The sequence below is a fragment of the Perissodus microlepis genome, chromosome 1, assembly GCF_051167445.1.
Source record: "Perissodus microlepis isolate ML-2025 ecotype Zambia chromosome 1, ASM5116744v1, whole genome shotgun sequence".
NCBI lineage: Eukaryota > Metazoa > Chordata > Actinopteri > Cichliformes > Cichlidae > Perissodus > Perissodus microlepis.
Window position 1 is genome coordinate 20113903 of NC_140461.1, and position 15169 is coordinate 20129071.

Consider the following 15169-nt stretch of genomic DNA (forward strand, 5'->3'; position numbering starts at 1 on the left):
TCTACATAAGAAGACAAGTTTACCTGGAGGTTAATATGAGACAATGGTGACAATGTAAGAGAGAAAGCTGCACTGCTAAGGGAAAAAATTAAATAACAGCGTCCGAGCTTTCTAAAGAAGGACCAGTTAAAAACTAAAATTAAAAAGCAACAAGATGCTGAGACTGAAATTTTGCTCTATGTTGAAATTTGACCTTCAAAGAGACCTTTTATTTAACTCTGACTAAAACACACACATAGAACATTTAAAAGGTACAGAGCTACGGCAGTGATCTTGTCAGTTTGTACTGATAAATGCTGGGGCAGAAGCGGAGAAATGGGGCAGCTATCTAGTCTAACTGTAGGCACCTGGGGACGAGGCGAGTGGCACAGACTGCTTCCAACATGCCAGTCCTCGTTACTATTCACATTCAAGCAGAGCTCAGCAAACCATGGCATTAAATATACATGGAAACCCACTTTCATCAAAAGGACTTCCCCACTAACACGTCCTAATATATGCAATAAGAGAGCCTCGGCACGCTTGAATTTTTGAATGAAAGAACTCCAAAACAGTGCTCCCATGCACATTGCTTTTATCTTCTTTTAGCAGAGCTCTTGTCTTGATTGCCCGCTGATGCACTCTGTAAACCTTCCTTTCACCTTTACGCTGGGCATGTCTGTCAATAAGGGTTCTTTGTTTGGATATTTTCTTAAAATTCATTGTATTTAATGCATATTTCACCCTTGTTGATTTAGCACATAATCGTGTGCCTCAAAATAACTCAATAAAGGGTTTACAAAGTACACAGCAGAGAATTAAATTCCTGTAAATGTGGAGATGTAGCTACATCTAAATGTAACCCACAGAGATGGAGCTGTGGAGCTGCTCTTGTCTGAGAATCAATGAGTCACATTCAGTTTCTCAGAAAAGCGCTGGCCTGGTTTTGATGAAGCCACAGTGATAATATGCCTGTCTTCCCTTTGAGATATAGCATTTGCAAAATTACACTTCTCGTGCTATGGGAATTAAAAACTGACTTTTAACACAAGCAAAAATTGACTTTTAACATGTTTTTTTTTTTCTGGTGTTCCGCATAGGGAGAAAAGTTTTCTTCAATTTAAACTTAGCAGCTCTGATTTTATCTTGTACAAGTATATATCAGAAATTTTTAATAACTAACATGAACCACAGGGCACTGAAGGAAATGTGTTTACAGTTGAGTAAATGAAGTGGATCTCTAGGTGAAAATGTGTCCAGCAAAAACATTTGAGTTCCTGACTCCCCACCGTTTTTCTCCCTGCTTTACTGATTAAATTGATTTTTCTTTCTTTTTTCCCCACACAGTTCAAACTTAAAGTCCGACATAATGCTGCTGAAACCTTTGTTTATGTCGTGGGACATTTCTTGTAGAGATTAATGAATAATGATTTCACTTTTTGTTTAAGAAGAAAATAACAATTTTGTGTATTTTTAAGTAATTTTCTATGTGTTATAAAAGGGAGGACAGAAAAAATAACTGCAAATATGAAGCTGAGCATCATTAACAAAAATTACTAAATTCAACAAATGTTATAATAAAGTCTAGAAAAAAACACTAAGTGAGGCACAAAAGAAGGGGGGTAGCATAAAATAGCATGAGGGACAAAGGCAAGAAGCACAGACGTGGAACACGGGTAATGGCTACAGACGAGCTGACAAAGACCTAAGAAAGCACATGAGCTAATTAAGGCAGGAGGGCAAGGTAACAAGGAACAGGTGAAACTAATCGGGACCGATCAGGCAATCACAAAGGCAGCTCAGGGAAGGAAACCAATTTAAAAACAAACAAAAATTAAAAAAGCTGTAGAGAAAGGGAAAGAAATGTTTCCACATTAGCAGAAAAAAGCGCTGTAACTATAACCCTGTAAACCTTACCCAATCTCAGCATGGTGACAGCTGCTAATGGTTAACCACAAAACCCTAGTAAAACCCTATGTTATAACTTAACGCTGTAACCTGACATTTACCTCACTGGAAATGACCTGCACGTCACATCAACGCAGTTCACAGCAACTGTTCCGGCAGTTCCTTATATGCTGCCATTAATCGACTGTAAGTGAATGGACCACCACCAACTAGTGTTTTCACAGCAAAATTGCAGATCAGTGGTCATGCAGAGACTTGTTTAATACTTCATGTTCATTGTTCTTCTGTAAATTATGGACCCCATTAGTGTTCAGAATGAAGATAAACAAAAGCTTGCTTTGGGATTTGCAAACCTTGTCATTGACAAGTCAATACTATATGAACATGCAATGCACTATACAAAACAGGACTTTGGATTATGGATTATGCAACAGTTGTTAGTAATCTTTCATATACAATCTTTCAGTAAAACAGAACAATTATGTGTACTTCAAACAAATTAAGCTCTGATTATATTTTTCATTTTGACATGTAATGAGCAAAAACTGCTGCTGAATATAAGCTGCATCAGATCCTCTGCAAGTATGTGATAAGTTCCAGGTAATTTACACGTATTTGAAGTGTAATTTATCTTATTTCTTGCATGTCTTTCCTCAATTTAGTTCAGTCTATGATTTTTTTTAACACAACAGTTGATCTTTTGAGGAAAAGAAAAATATCTATTTGCACACTTGTTACTCAGAGTCAGAAGTTGGTTACTGCTTTCATGTCATAGAACTTATTGTAGCATGAAGATTGGACGCAGAGGGGAACGGAGAACTCCAGATCATTTCAAAGGTAACAAAATCCATCCATCCCATTTTACAGGGGTTTGTGGGTCAAATCATTTCTGAGCTTTCTGAGCTGAGAGTTTGAGCCAGAGTGTCACTGGTCAATGACACGAAACACTGAAAATCACAGTGTCAAAATTAATTTGGGTCACTATTGCAGTTAAGTGCTCAGAAAGCTTCAGTGCTTAGAAAACCATGTCAGGCACAGGTTTTTTGCCCCAGTGTTAATTTTATTTCATTTTTTGTGTGTTTATTATTGTTATGCTTTTGTTATTACCCATATCTAAAATATTGTAATACGGAAAAATCATTATCTCTTCCATAGCTTCTTTAAAGTAAACTATCAATAATTATGACTCAGTGCAGATAAACTATGACTCCTGTCTAGTTTTGCTTTTTGTTATTATGCCCTTTACTTATCCAGATTTTAGTCTCTGTAAGGCCTAAAATTCCTTTTTTCCAGAGTGACATAGTCAATATGACAGCATATTTCCAATAGATAAAAGGAAAGACACAAATGTAAACATCACAAACTAAGGTAATATTTACATTTGTGTGTTTAAGGTCAAATCTGAACTTTAACCTCAGACCCAACCACCATATTTTAAGTGGGGTAAGAAACAGATTTAAAAAAAAGTAAAAATGTGTAGAAACAACCAATTCAGTAACAACTGGTACAGTATGAGTGCTGTACTGACTGTGAGTGGTTTTAGCCAATGATTTCTAGGATGCACAGCACTAAACTGTAGAGATATGCAGATTGTATGAACTTGTTCTAACTCAACAAAAAAGCAAATAGGCGCATTTCCCAAAATGCCAAACCATTTCTTAAAATAAAATCTGAGCGCGCCTCCTCTTTTCTCTTTTCCCTCGATATCTCAGTCTCTTTCTACGTCTAACATTCATGTTTTTGCTTCTTATGGGAGCACGCTCTGAGAGACAACCTATCACATCTTGTCATTATTTTCTGCCCTCGACACAGAAGCATGAAACATTGAGGAATATATTCCTGGCACAAGTCAAGATGTGATCAGGGGATTCAGCTGAGTTTAGAATACCATATGGCAAAAGGAAGCAGCTTGTCAGAAGTGAGACTGTCTGAGCACCCCCTAGGATTGAGACAGAAAGTTTTCTCTGTTGTCTCTCCTGTAGGTGAGCTACAGGTAGCTGAGGGGAAGCTGTCAGTACTGCAGGGTGTGTGGGACATCACACACAGAGAGAGAAGCAGAAACAGGGAAAAGCTAAAGCAGGCACTTTTGCGTTAAAAATAAACATAAACCCTGCCAAAGATGAAACGAATCTTCCCCTGCAATGTACAGCAAGCCAGAAATGTAATGGAGAATGTTTAAGCAGAAAAACAGATTCGCCAGAACAATGCACGTGGGCGTGAAATTTGTGTTCACCAAGCAGCCAAAATGTTTCACATGTGGATAAATGTCACTGTTAATTGTTTTCTGTGAGAATGAATCCGTGTTGTAACTGCGTTTCCATGGCTACAACTCCTAAGCTGCATATTCTCAGATATCCCCAGGAACCAGACCATAGGTGAGCGTATTAACTGAAGAGACCTGACAGGATGTAATTGCATTCAGATACAGATGCACCTTTAATCTTTGCCCTTTTAATCTTGCACTGGAATGACCTATGCAAATTAACGAATCTGTTTGTTTTTGTGCATATCTTTGTGCGCTGCATGGAAAGTAAAACAGCATAACGGTGGGTGAAAGATTTGCCGCAGCAGACTTGAAGTTCCCCGCTTGGATAAAACCAAGAGGAAGAATCAGCTGATATTTGACCAGCCAGGAGATTTTTAACTGATGCCAGCAGGGCTTTCACATAACTACACATACAGTAACATTAGCCAAAAGAATTAATGATATTCTCACAATGCGTGTAAAAAATTAAAATAACAATGATATCAATAGTGCTTACAGATATATATTTTTTTCTATTTATGGCAAAAACACTCAAAATATGAGTATAAAAAGGTGAAAAGTAAGTATGTAACCATAACTGTTTAAAAGCAAGCAAAAAAAAAGAGCACTAATGGATGGTGAAAAGGCACCCATTGCATCTAATAAACAACTGATCCTAACCTGTGCCATCAAACTAATGACAACTGAAACAAAAAGCTGAGAGCACAGGTAGGAGTTTGATTTTTAAAGTGGCACAACTTGTATAATTCCATGTATAATCACATAAAATTAGATAGCATTAGATACAATCAGTGAATAATGAACACACTACTCTTTAGTGTACTATAAATCCTTTTTTCAGATGCAGTAGAAAGTGTAGACATTAATAACCTTATTGTAAAAACTGACTCATGAGTGCTGACTGAAAATGAGTTGTGCAGCTTTATTATGTGTGCCTACTTTTTGATGTTTTTAGGATGATACCAGTCAAAAATTAACAGGTAATCCTGGTAGAGTGGCGAACAAACTATGGCTCAAAACTATGAACAGCTTTAGGATTCTTGGACTCGATATTATAAGGATCCACCCTGGTAAAGGAAACTCAGTAAGTACTGTGCTAATGAGGGAAACTAAAGAAAGCTGTGTTCTAGCACCAAGTTACTGCTAACTTGTACAGACAAACAACAGAAAGCATCCAAACTGAAAAGAGCCCCAAATAGTAGTGTGGACAGCTCAGTACCAGAAGGCTCTGCAGCAGGTGATTAAAACTGCCCAGAACATCATTAGCACCCATGCACTTATAATTGATATGTGTGTGCTGTCTGTGCACAGCCCAAAGGATACTAAGAGACAATACTTACTCAACCCAAAGTATCTCCCGCCATACCACCAGACTTCGGAGGAGTTTCTTTCCTCAGGCTCTGAGACTAATGAACTCATTGTCTTCACTTCACCAAGAAGAATTGGTTAAGGTTTTAGGACCTAATGCTTTATTCAGTCATTTACAGTTTTCTTCTTTCTGTATGTTGGCAGCAAAAACGGACTGCAACAAATAAAGCTGAAGTTCTCAGCAACAACTTTCACCTTCCACATAATTTAAACTTGTGAAAACACTGATTAGTGCAGTTCTGAAATCTGTGTGCTCTTTTTCCCCAGTTTAGAACTGTGGGTCATTAATTTCCACATTGTTTTCATGAGTTGAAACTATTTCTTTCTGTGTCTGCCAGTCAGTTGAGCCATTAACGCATATGTTTAAATGGCTCATTGTACTGCTCTTGTTCCACTCAGTATGTGTTAACAAGTGAAAGGATGTAGATATGGTGACATTTTATTCATTACAGTTTAACTGGATGTTGACAGTGATGGATGAGGTTCCATTCAGAAGCCCATGAATCAGATTAAACTGTGAAAATGAGTATTGACTGTGACGTCTGCATTCTGTTTGCTGTTACATTTTAGTAACTTCATACTGGAGCCAAATGTGCCTTCATGGAAAGATTGTGTACATTTTTTGTTTTTCTTTTTTGTCTTCTTTAACATCCATCAGCTGCCCCTCAACAAATTACTGATCATAATCTTATGTTACTGAGTTTAAGGAATTTAAGGAGTCAGATGTCCTAAACAAAACTAAACTGGAAGAACCCACCTCAGCTCCGGATACCACCTGTGTAGCTGAAATGTTAGACTGTGCCTCCAATTCACGGCAGTTCCCCAATAAATACTTCAAAAACTACAAGAATGTTGAAAAAAGATTATTGAACTGATTACTAAGTAATTACTTTAATAATTTAATAATTAACAAATATTTAACTAAATATTAATTAATATGTAATGATAACAGCTGTGTTAAGCAATCAAATATTGCCCGTAGAGAAAGGTAGCAGGTTAGATGAGATGAGCTATAAATGATAATATACATATATATATATATATATATATATATATATATATATATATATATATTGTGGTGGACCACTGGAGGGCTCCACTCACACCCAGTTCTCAGGAAGTGTTGTTGCTGTGTTTTGGAGGGAAAGTGTTCAGTTGTGTGGTGATGAGCAATAAACGAGCAGTGTTAATCGAGAGCTCTCGTGTCGTCTGTGTTTACCTCCACATTGGTGACCCCTGACTCGAACATGCTGCAGTCCGATGGTGGCACCGACTCCGCTCTGGATGCATCAGCAGCCGCCAGCCCTCTGCCTCAGAGCTGCCGGACTTTTGGCTTCACGATCCCCCGTCGTGGTTCGTGCACGTGGAGGCTCAGTTCGCCCTTCATGGCATCTCGGCTGACGACACGAAATATCACCATGTGGTGGCTTCTCTCGACCCGCTAGCCACCCGTCGTGCGTTGACTCTCCTCCGGGACCCACCCACCCAAGGGAAGTACGCCGCCCTTAAGGAGCTGCTTCTTCGGCGCTATGCCCTCTCCGACGCAGAGCGAGCCGAGAAGCTCCTCTCCCTCTCAGGCCTGGGTGGCGGTACGGCTCTCGCACTGATGGAGCACATGCTATCCTTTCTCGGACCGGACGACGGGGGATTCCTCTTCGCCCACATCTTCCTCTGACAGCTGCCGGCGGCCGTGAGAGCCGGCCTCGCCAACTCTCCGCTTCTGGGCACGAAGGATTATCGCTCCCTAGCTGAGGACGCGGATCGTATTCTCCTGGCTACCCGCACTTTCCACGATCACGACCTAGTTCCAGCCTCGCCGGCGGCGCCTTCCACTTCCCCGCTGACCTGCCACGACGTACCCGATCCTTCGCTGATGGCAAAGATCGCGGCACAGCGACACCACGGACGGGACCTCTGTTTCTACCATCAGCGTTTTGGCGCCGGAGCGCACCGCTGCCTGCCGCCTTGCGCTTTTCCGACCCTGGGACATGGACCCTGCCAGCGCGCTGTAGCGGCCGCGACCGCTGGCGACAAAGAAAAACTGCTCTTCATAGAAGACTCGCGCTCTGGGAGACGTTTCCTGGTCGACTCCGGCTCCCAGAAGAGCCTCCTTCCCCCGTCCGGAGCCGACAGTTTGGCAGCGGGCTGCGGACCGCAGCTTATTGCGGCTAATGGCTCTCCCATCGCAACGTTCGGGGAAAGGTCCGTGACTGTTTGTTTTCATGGTCGGGATTTCCAATGGACCTTTGTTGTTGCCGCTAGCTCTGTACCTATTTTGGGCACCGATTTTCTTTGTGCCCACGGACTGCTGGTTGACGTCACTAACAGACGCTTAATCGATGCACTGTCTTTTCTTCAATACCCTGTTTCACTCGCGCCATCGCACCCCTGAATCGGGCTAATTTAGTGACTTCAGGGAATATTTTTCAGCGTTTGCTCATGGAGTTCCCTTCACTGACTGTTCCTAATTTCTCGAAAACTGCAACGAAGCACGGGGTTGAACATTATATTCCGACGGTTGGTCCCCCGGTGTTCGCACGCGCGCGCCGCCTCGACCCCGCGAAACTCTCTGTTGCTCAGGAAGAGTTTGCTGCAATGGAGCGCCTCGGCATAGTGCAGCGCACGAATAGTGCCTGGGCTTCTCCACTACACATGGTGCCCAAGTCTGACGGTCGGTGGCGGCCGTGTGGGGATTTTCGCCGTTTGAATAATGTCACGGAGAACGACCGTTACCCCATTCCCCACATCCAGGATTTTTCCGCCCACCTCGCCGGCACCTCGATTTTTTCTAAAATTGACTTGGTGCGGGGGTATCACCAGGTTCCCGTGCGCACCGAAGACGTCCCCAAAACTGCCGTTATTACCCCTTTCGGCCTGTTTGAATTTTTGCGCATGCCGTTCGGCCTGAAAGGCACCGCCCAGACTTTTCAGCGGTTGATGGACTCTGTTTTGTGCGGGCTGCCTTTCGTCTTTGTGTACCTTGATGATATATTGGTGGCCAGCTGCTCTGAGAGTCAGCACGCATCCCATCTGCATCAGGTTTTCCAGCGCTTGGCGGCACACGGCCTGATCGTCAACCCCTCCAAGTGCCAGTTCGGCTTGCCGGTTCTGGATTTCTTGGGCCACCGCATTTCCGCTGACGGTGTGGTTCCGTTGCCAGACAAGGTCCGGGCCGTTTCGGCTTTTCCGCGTCCTGCGTCCATTAAAGCGCTGCAGGAGTTCTTGGGGATGGTCAATTTCTACAACCGCTTTCTCCCCAGGGCTGCGCACCTGCTGCAGCCTCTCTATGCTGCCTTGAAGGGTAAAACAGCTAAGGACCCGATTGATTGGCTCCCTGAACGCATCCAGGCATTTTCTGGGGCCAAGACCGCGCTGGCAAACGCCGCCCTGCTGGCCCACCCGTTTCCGTCGGCGGAGATTGCGTTGACCTCCGACGCGTCGGACGTGGCAGTGGGCGCAGTGTTAGAACAGCGGGTCTCCGGTGTCTGGCAACCGCTCGCTTTTTTTAGTCGCACACTTAGGGACAGTGAGCACAAATATAGCGTTTTTGACAGGGAGTTGCTGGCCCTACACCTCGCGACACGGCATTTTCGTTTTTTCCTCGAGGGTCGGCGCTTCACCGCGTACGTCGATCATAAACCTTTGACATTGGCGATGTCCAAGGTCTCTGATCCGTGGAGCGGGCGCCAGCAGCGCCAGTTGGCAGCCATTTCCGAGTTCACAACTGACATTCAGCACGTGGCTGGTAAGTCTAACTGCGTGGCTGACTGTCTATCCTGCGTGCTGGTTTCTCCCGTTTATGTTGGCATAGACTTTGAGGCTATGGCCGCTGACCAACAGGCCGACCCGGACGTCCTTGCCCTTCGGTCTGCGCAAACGGGCCTTGTACTGGAGGACAGACCCGTGTGGAACGGCGGGCCTAGCCTGCTTTGCGATGTTTCCACCAGCCGTCCACGCCCTGTAGTTCCCCTTTCGTGGCGTCGTCGCGTTTTCGACTCCGTACACGCCCTCTCTCATCCAGGCATCCGGGCCTCGGTCAAGCTGGTCAGCTCTAGGTTCGTTTGGCCGGGCCTTCGTAAATCGGTGAAAGACTGGGCAGCCGCGTGCATCCCATGCCAACGTGCTAAGATCCATAGGCACACACAGGCGCCCCTCGAATCCTTCCGCGTTCCAGGGAGGCGTTTTGATCATGTGCATGTGGATCTGGTTGGTCCTCTGCCGCAGTTACAAGGTTTCACGCACCTTTTGACTGTAGTGGACCGCACAACCCGCTGGCCTGAGGCAGTGCCTCTGGCGTCCACTACAGCAGCAGCAGTGGCCAGGGCATTTTTGTCAACGTGGGTTTCGCGTTTCGGTCCCCCCGCCGACATCACCTCAGACAGGGGCCCCCAGTTCGTTTCCGAGCTTTGGTCTGCCATGGCTGACGGCCTGGGGGTCAAGGTCCACCGAACCACTGCGTACCACCCGCAGGCCAACGGGATGTGCGAACGTTTCCACCGGTCGCTTAAGGCCGCGTTCCGTGCTTCTCTCACAGATGGCAACTGGGTTGACCGCCTTCCATGGGTTTTACTGGGGTTGCGCTGCGCGGTTAAAGAAGACCTTGGGGTTTCCCCAGCTGAACTTATCCTTGGTCAGCCCCTCCGGGTCCCGGGGAATTCTTGCCTGAGAGCCCACCCCCGTGCTTCGCTCCCTCTGTGCTGTCTCTCCGTCCCCCAAGAGACTCGTTTTCTCTTCCTGGCCCAGTGCACCATTGTGTGCCCGACACCTTTGTTCCGAGGTCGTTGGACTCTTCGCAGTTTGTTTTTGTCAGGCATGACGCTCATAGGCCTCCGCTGCGTCCACTGTATGACGGCCCCTTTAGGGTTATTCAACCAGGCCGGAAGCATTTCCTTTTGGATTTTGGGGGTCGGCAGGAGGCTGTTTCTATTGACAGACTTAAACCAGCACATGTGCTTCTGGATGACCAGGTGGTGCCGGCTCAGGCCCCCCGCCGTGGCCGCCCGCCTTCCACTGGACTGGACAACCCTGCTTCTTCCTCTGGGAGCGCCCCCCACCTGGCGGGGCCCGAGCTATCTTCAGTTTTTCCTGACCGCCCATGCCAGCCTGGCCCTCAGGCTCGTTTCCCCTCCGCCAGCTCTCCACCTCCCCGGTTCAGCCGTTCTGGGCGTTTAATTAAAGCAAGGGTTCTGGACTAGGGGATGACCCTACTGGGTGTTCGGGGGGGGGCATGTGTGGTGGACCACTGGAGGGCTCCACTCACACCCAGTTCTCAGGAAGTGTTGTTGCTGTGTTTTGGAGGGAAAGTGTTCAGTTGTGTGGTGATAAGCAATAAACGAGCAGTGTTAATCAAGAGCTCTCGTGTCGTCTGTGTTTACCTCCACAATATATATATATATATATATATATATATATATATATATATATATGCACGCACACACACACACACACACTTCAGTTAAAATGTTCATATATGTAAAACAGAGTTTTCAAGATGTGTTTATGGAACTAGTGTGAAATTTTGGGAAATGGATTATTTACAATGCAACTGAAAGTTAGACGTGGTGACTTTCCTCCCTCACATTTGGCAACAAATGTAAAGTTGCTGCAAGAAACTGCTCCAGTTACCTTGTTACAGACTGAAAATAGAAAGAGCAAAGTGTGTCCAAAGCAAAGACTCACGCCAGTTCTTAAATCTTGAGTGACCAAACCAAAAAAGTGTTTTTAATACTGTCTAAACTGTAAGTTTGTGCTTTGACACTTATGAATAAATCCAGGCTGTTTCAGGTCTTTATGCTAAGCTAAGATAACTAGATGATGGTTATAGTAGATAATAATAATCTTCTCATCTATCCCTTTCCACATCTGATTTTTGCAACCACTTTTTTAAAGAAGGCCCTTCAAATATTAATCAGAGCAGGAAATCCTCTTCTGAAGACAGAAGTTATGGCGTTTTGCCTCAGTGAAGCCCTGCCTGTCAAATCACACAGGAACAAGGAACATCTGAGACAGCTTGGGTTAATCAAAATTTAATCACAACTCAATAGCTGATTCAGTCTGAGGCTGTCATACATAGAGTGCATTAGGTTAGATCAGACACATATCTATAGTTCATCTTTCTTATACAACAATCTGACTTCAGACTGATTACTGAAAATACCCCTTGACACCCCTGACCTGAAAAATTCTCAGACAGCGCATTCATCTGAAGAAGGGGAAAAGGCTTATACTCATGAAGTCACGTCCTAGACGCTCTAATCACTTCAATCTGATTTTAGACTCTCCCCTCCACTCCCACATCAATGTTGAAAAAGACATCTTGTGAGTACTGGAGCAAAACTCCATTTCTATTCTTGTTCCCTAGCGCACAGATCCCCCGTCCCTCCAAACAGGAAAACACATCATAATGGATATCCAGGTTCTGCTCTTCCACTGGATGAGCTTGTTGAAAGACTTCACTTTGTCTATGTGAACACAAAAAGCCGTGTGGTTTCATGTTATTGACAGCTGAGTTAATGTGTCATCTTTGGAGTCACGTAACTCCTAAACACTATGCTGTTCTGAGATGGTACCGAATGCTGAAAGCTGGTAACACAGAGGAGACACAAGCTTCTCTGCAGCTGCCTCACACAGTGTATCTCTGGTTACTTTGTCCATGGTCTTATCTGTCAGGGATAGAAAACAATTACACAGAGCAAGCGAAGTAGTGCTCTTCAATAGAAACTGGGGTACTTGAGTACTGCCATTCATCTTCTTCAGAGCATTTCAGCTGGAAAAAGTACACTCATTACTCGTTATTTTTCAGGATATTTTATATTTTTTAAAAAAACATTTTGCAAGCCACAATTTTAGTAATAGCTAATTAAAATATGCATATTATACACTGACCTGATACATAAATACTAAACTACAGGTTACAACTCTGAGCTGGCATTTCAAATGCAGTGCACCATGTTGTTCCTAATAACACGCTGAAAACTGCGGCAAATTAAATGGAAAAATCTGTATGATGTGTGTCTGAATATCCAGCAGCACAGCTACAGATAAAGCTAAAGAGCAATACTAATTTGATCTGTAACAGTGGCTCAATTAAGTTAGAAGACATCCTTCTCATCTTTCATTTGCATCCTTTTTGGATTTCATTTTTATGTTTTCATTTGTTTGATGTTCAAAGCTCCAAACAAATGTTCTGACCTAGATGCAAAATTAATCATTTCTAGCAAACAGCATCTGTCAAGCAGATGGAGAGCACTGATCTAATGGTATGTGCTGCAAAAAGAGAGAAGCACATTTCTATGACCACCTGACTCTGAACTTATCCAGGGTACACACACCACACAACAAGCTATAATCCCCTGTATATTGCAGGAGAAAATCCATCAATAGCCTTTTTCTGAATGTCCTTACAGAACTCAATTAAATGAGGTCCGGGAAAACAGATTGCTTGCCATATTGAAACTCTGAAATAGGCTTCTATCTGACAACTTTGCGGTATTTACTTTTTGAACCACTTCTCGGTTCAGTCCATGTAATCATAAAACAGTACCGCATTACCAGTTGTTACAATCTTGTCAAAGCCAATCTCCATTCACAAACTAACAGAGAAACAAATGTTGCATGTTTTTATTAAGAGTAAAAAGAGAAAATATTTTCACTCTTAGATAGATATAGACAGAGGCATGTATAACTCATTTTTAAGAATACACAGCTGGTTCTGAGCTGGGATGCTTCCTAGATGATGCTTAATTGCATTGACTAGAATGAATATTTATTAAAAGCTAGACATTTTAAATTAAATAACAAAGAAAAGTATTTCTTTGTGCCCCCCTCTCCCTGTTAATGCCCTACCTGGCCCCCTGGCAAAGCTTTGCTAGACCCGCCCCTGCACAGTTACCAGCTGTCAGCTACTTAGAAAAGGATCCTGGTGTTATTTGTCTCTCAGAAACAGTTCATAACTTCCCTTCAACTCATTCATGTCACCTAAAAGGTAAACCTGTTTCTCCATCACCTGTTCAGCTCTGATGATTCAGTAAGGACATCTCCTGGTTTCATCTTCATGTTTCCCTCTCACCACATATCCAAACCGATATCATGACCAGCAGCTTTTACAGCTGTGGCTCCAGCAAACATCAGCTGATACTAGAAATTAATATTAAATTAATTCTAACAACAGCTGATCAAGCTTAAACGTGCTGCTGCTGTTGTTTAGCTTGACATTTGCTGCTTTCCTCTTTCTGGCGCAAAGTGGGCGATAAACAAGCAAGACAGACGGGACTTGCGTCAGAAAAGGTGATCATTGATCAGTTTCATGATTGAAGTAGCAACAGGAGAGGGAGGGGGAGAGAATGAGAGAAGAAGAGGCAGCTGTGCAGCTCAAAGATGCAGAATAACTCCAGCTTTGTGTCTTTTTCATCTGTTCCTTTTCAGCTCAATACGAAGCGTGTAATATTTTCTCTGAATACGAGACAATTCCATTTTTTACAGGACGGTTGGCAACTCTACTAACAAACCTTATAAATAAAATAAAGTTCACTATCAGTAACATCATAGCACCCACCCAGCAGTATATAAACTCCGTCATGCTAGCTAGTACACAGTACGAGTTATTGTAACTAACTGTAAAAAGTTAGCACAAATAATAAACTCCACCTAAACTTGGTTTATATCTGACCCAGATAGACTGCAGGTCATAACTTCTCACCTGAAGTTCAGTTCACCTGACACTCGGACCTGCGGCCACCTCGGGTCTCTCCTCCTGCCTCCCCTTTCCCTCATCCACTTGCTGGCCTCTGCGGAAGCTCCGACATAGCCACCACCACCAAACAACTGAGTTATTTTTACACATCGGCCAGCGTCTGGCCAATCCGCCACTTTTCATTGTTTATACTGTTACAAAAAAAACCAAACATACAAAAAAACATTGGCCCATAAAAACGAAAAATCACCATCAGCCCACTGGGCAAATGCCCAATGTCCAGTACAGCTATGGGTTTCCTCCATGGCAATATGCATTAGAAGTGGGGAAAATGGGCAAGCAAGGATTTGCACAAATTTGAAAAAGACCAAATTGTGATGCAAGATAGTTGAGTCAGAGAATCTCCAAAACTGCAGCTCTTGTGGGGTGGTCCATGCTAACTCTGGTCCAAAAAGCACTAACAATTCTGATGAATCTCATCACATGGATGGCAGGTGTGTACACTGCTTACCCGGGGAACACGTGGCACCAGGATGCACTATGGTAAAAGGAAGAAAATGGTGCCAGTAGTGTGTTCCATGTGAATGTTAGCTTGACATGTACCCCCTATCTAAGCTTTGTTATGGACTGTGTACACTCTGTAACCAAAAAAACATTCCCTGATGTCTGTGGCCTCTTTCAGCAGGATAATGAATCTAAGGAAAAATGGTTCAGGAATAGTTTGAAGGGCACAACAAACAGTTCGAGATGTTGGCCTGGCCTCCAAATTCCCCAGAACCCGATCCAATTAGTCATCTGTTTGGATGTGCCAGACAAAAAACGTCCAATCCGCTTCGCAACTTACAGGACTTAATGGATCTGTTACTAACATCTTATTGCCAGATGCCACAGCACACTTTCAAGAGATAACGGGACAACAACCCTTTTCTCTTTCACATTTATTTCCATAATTTTCC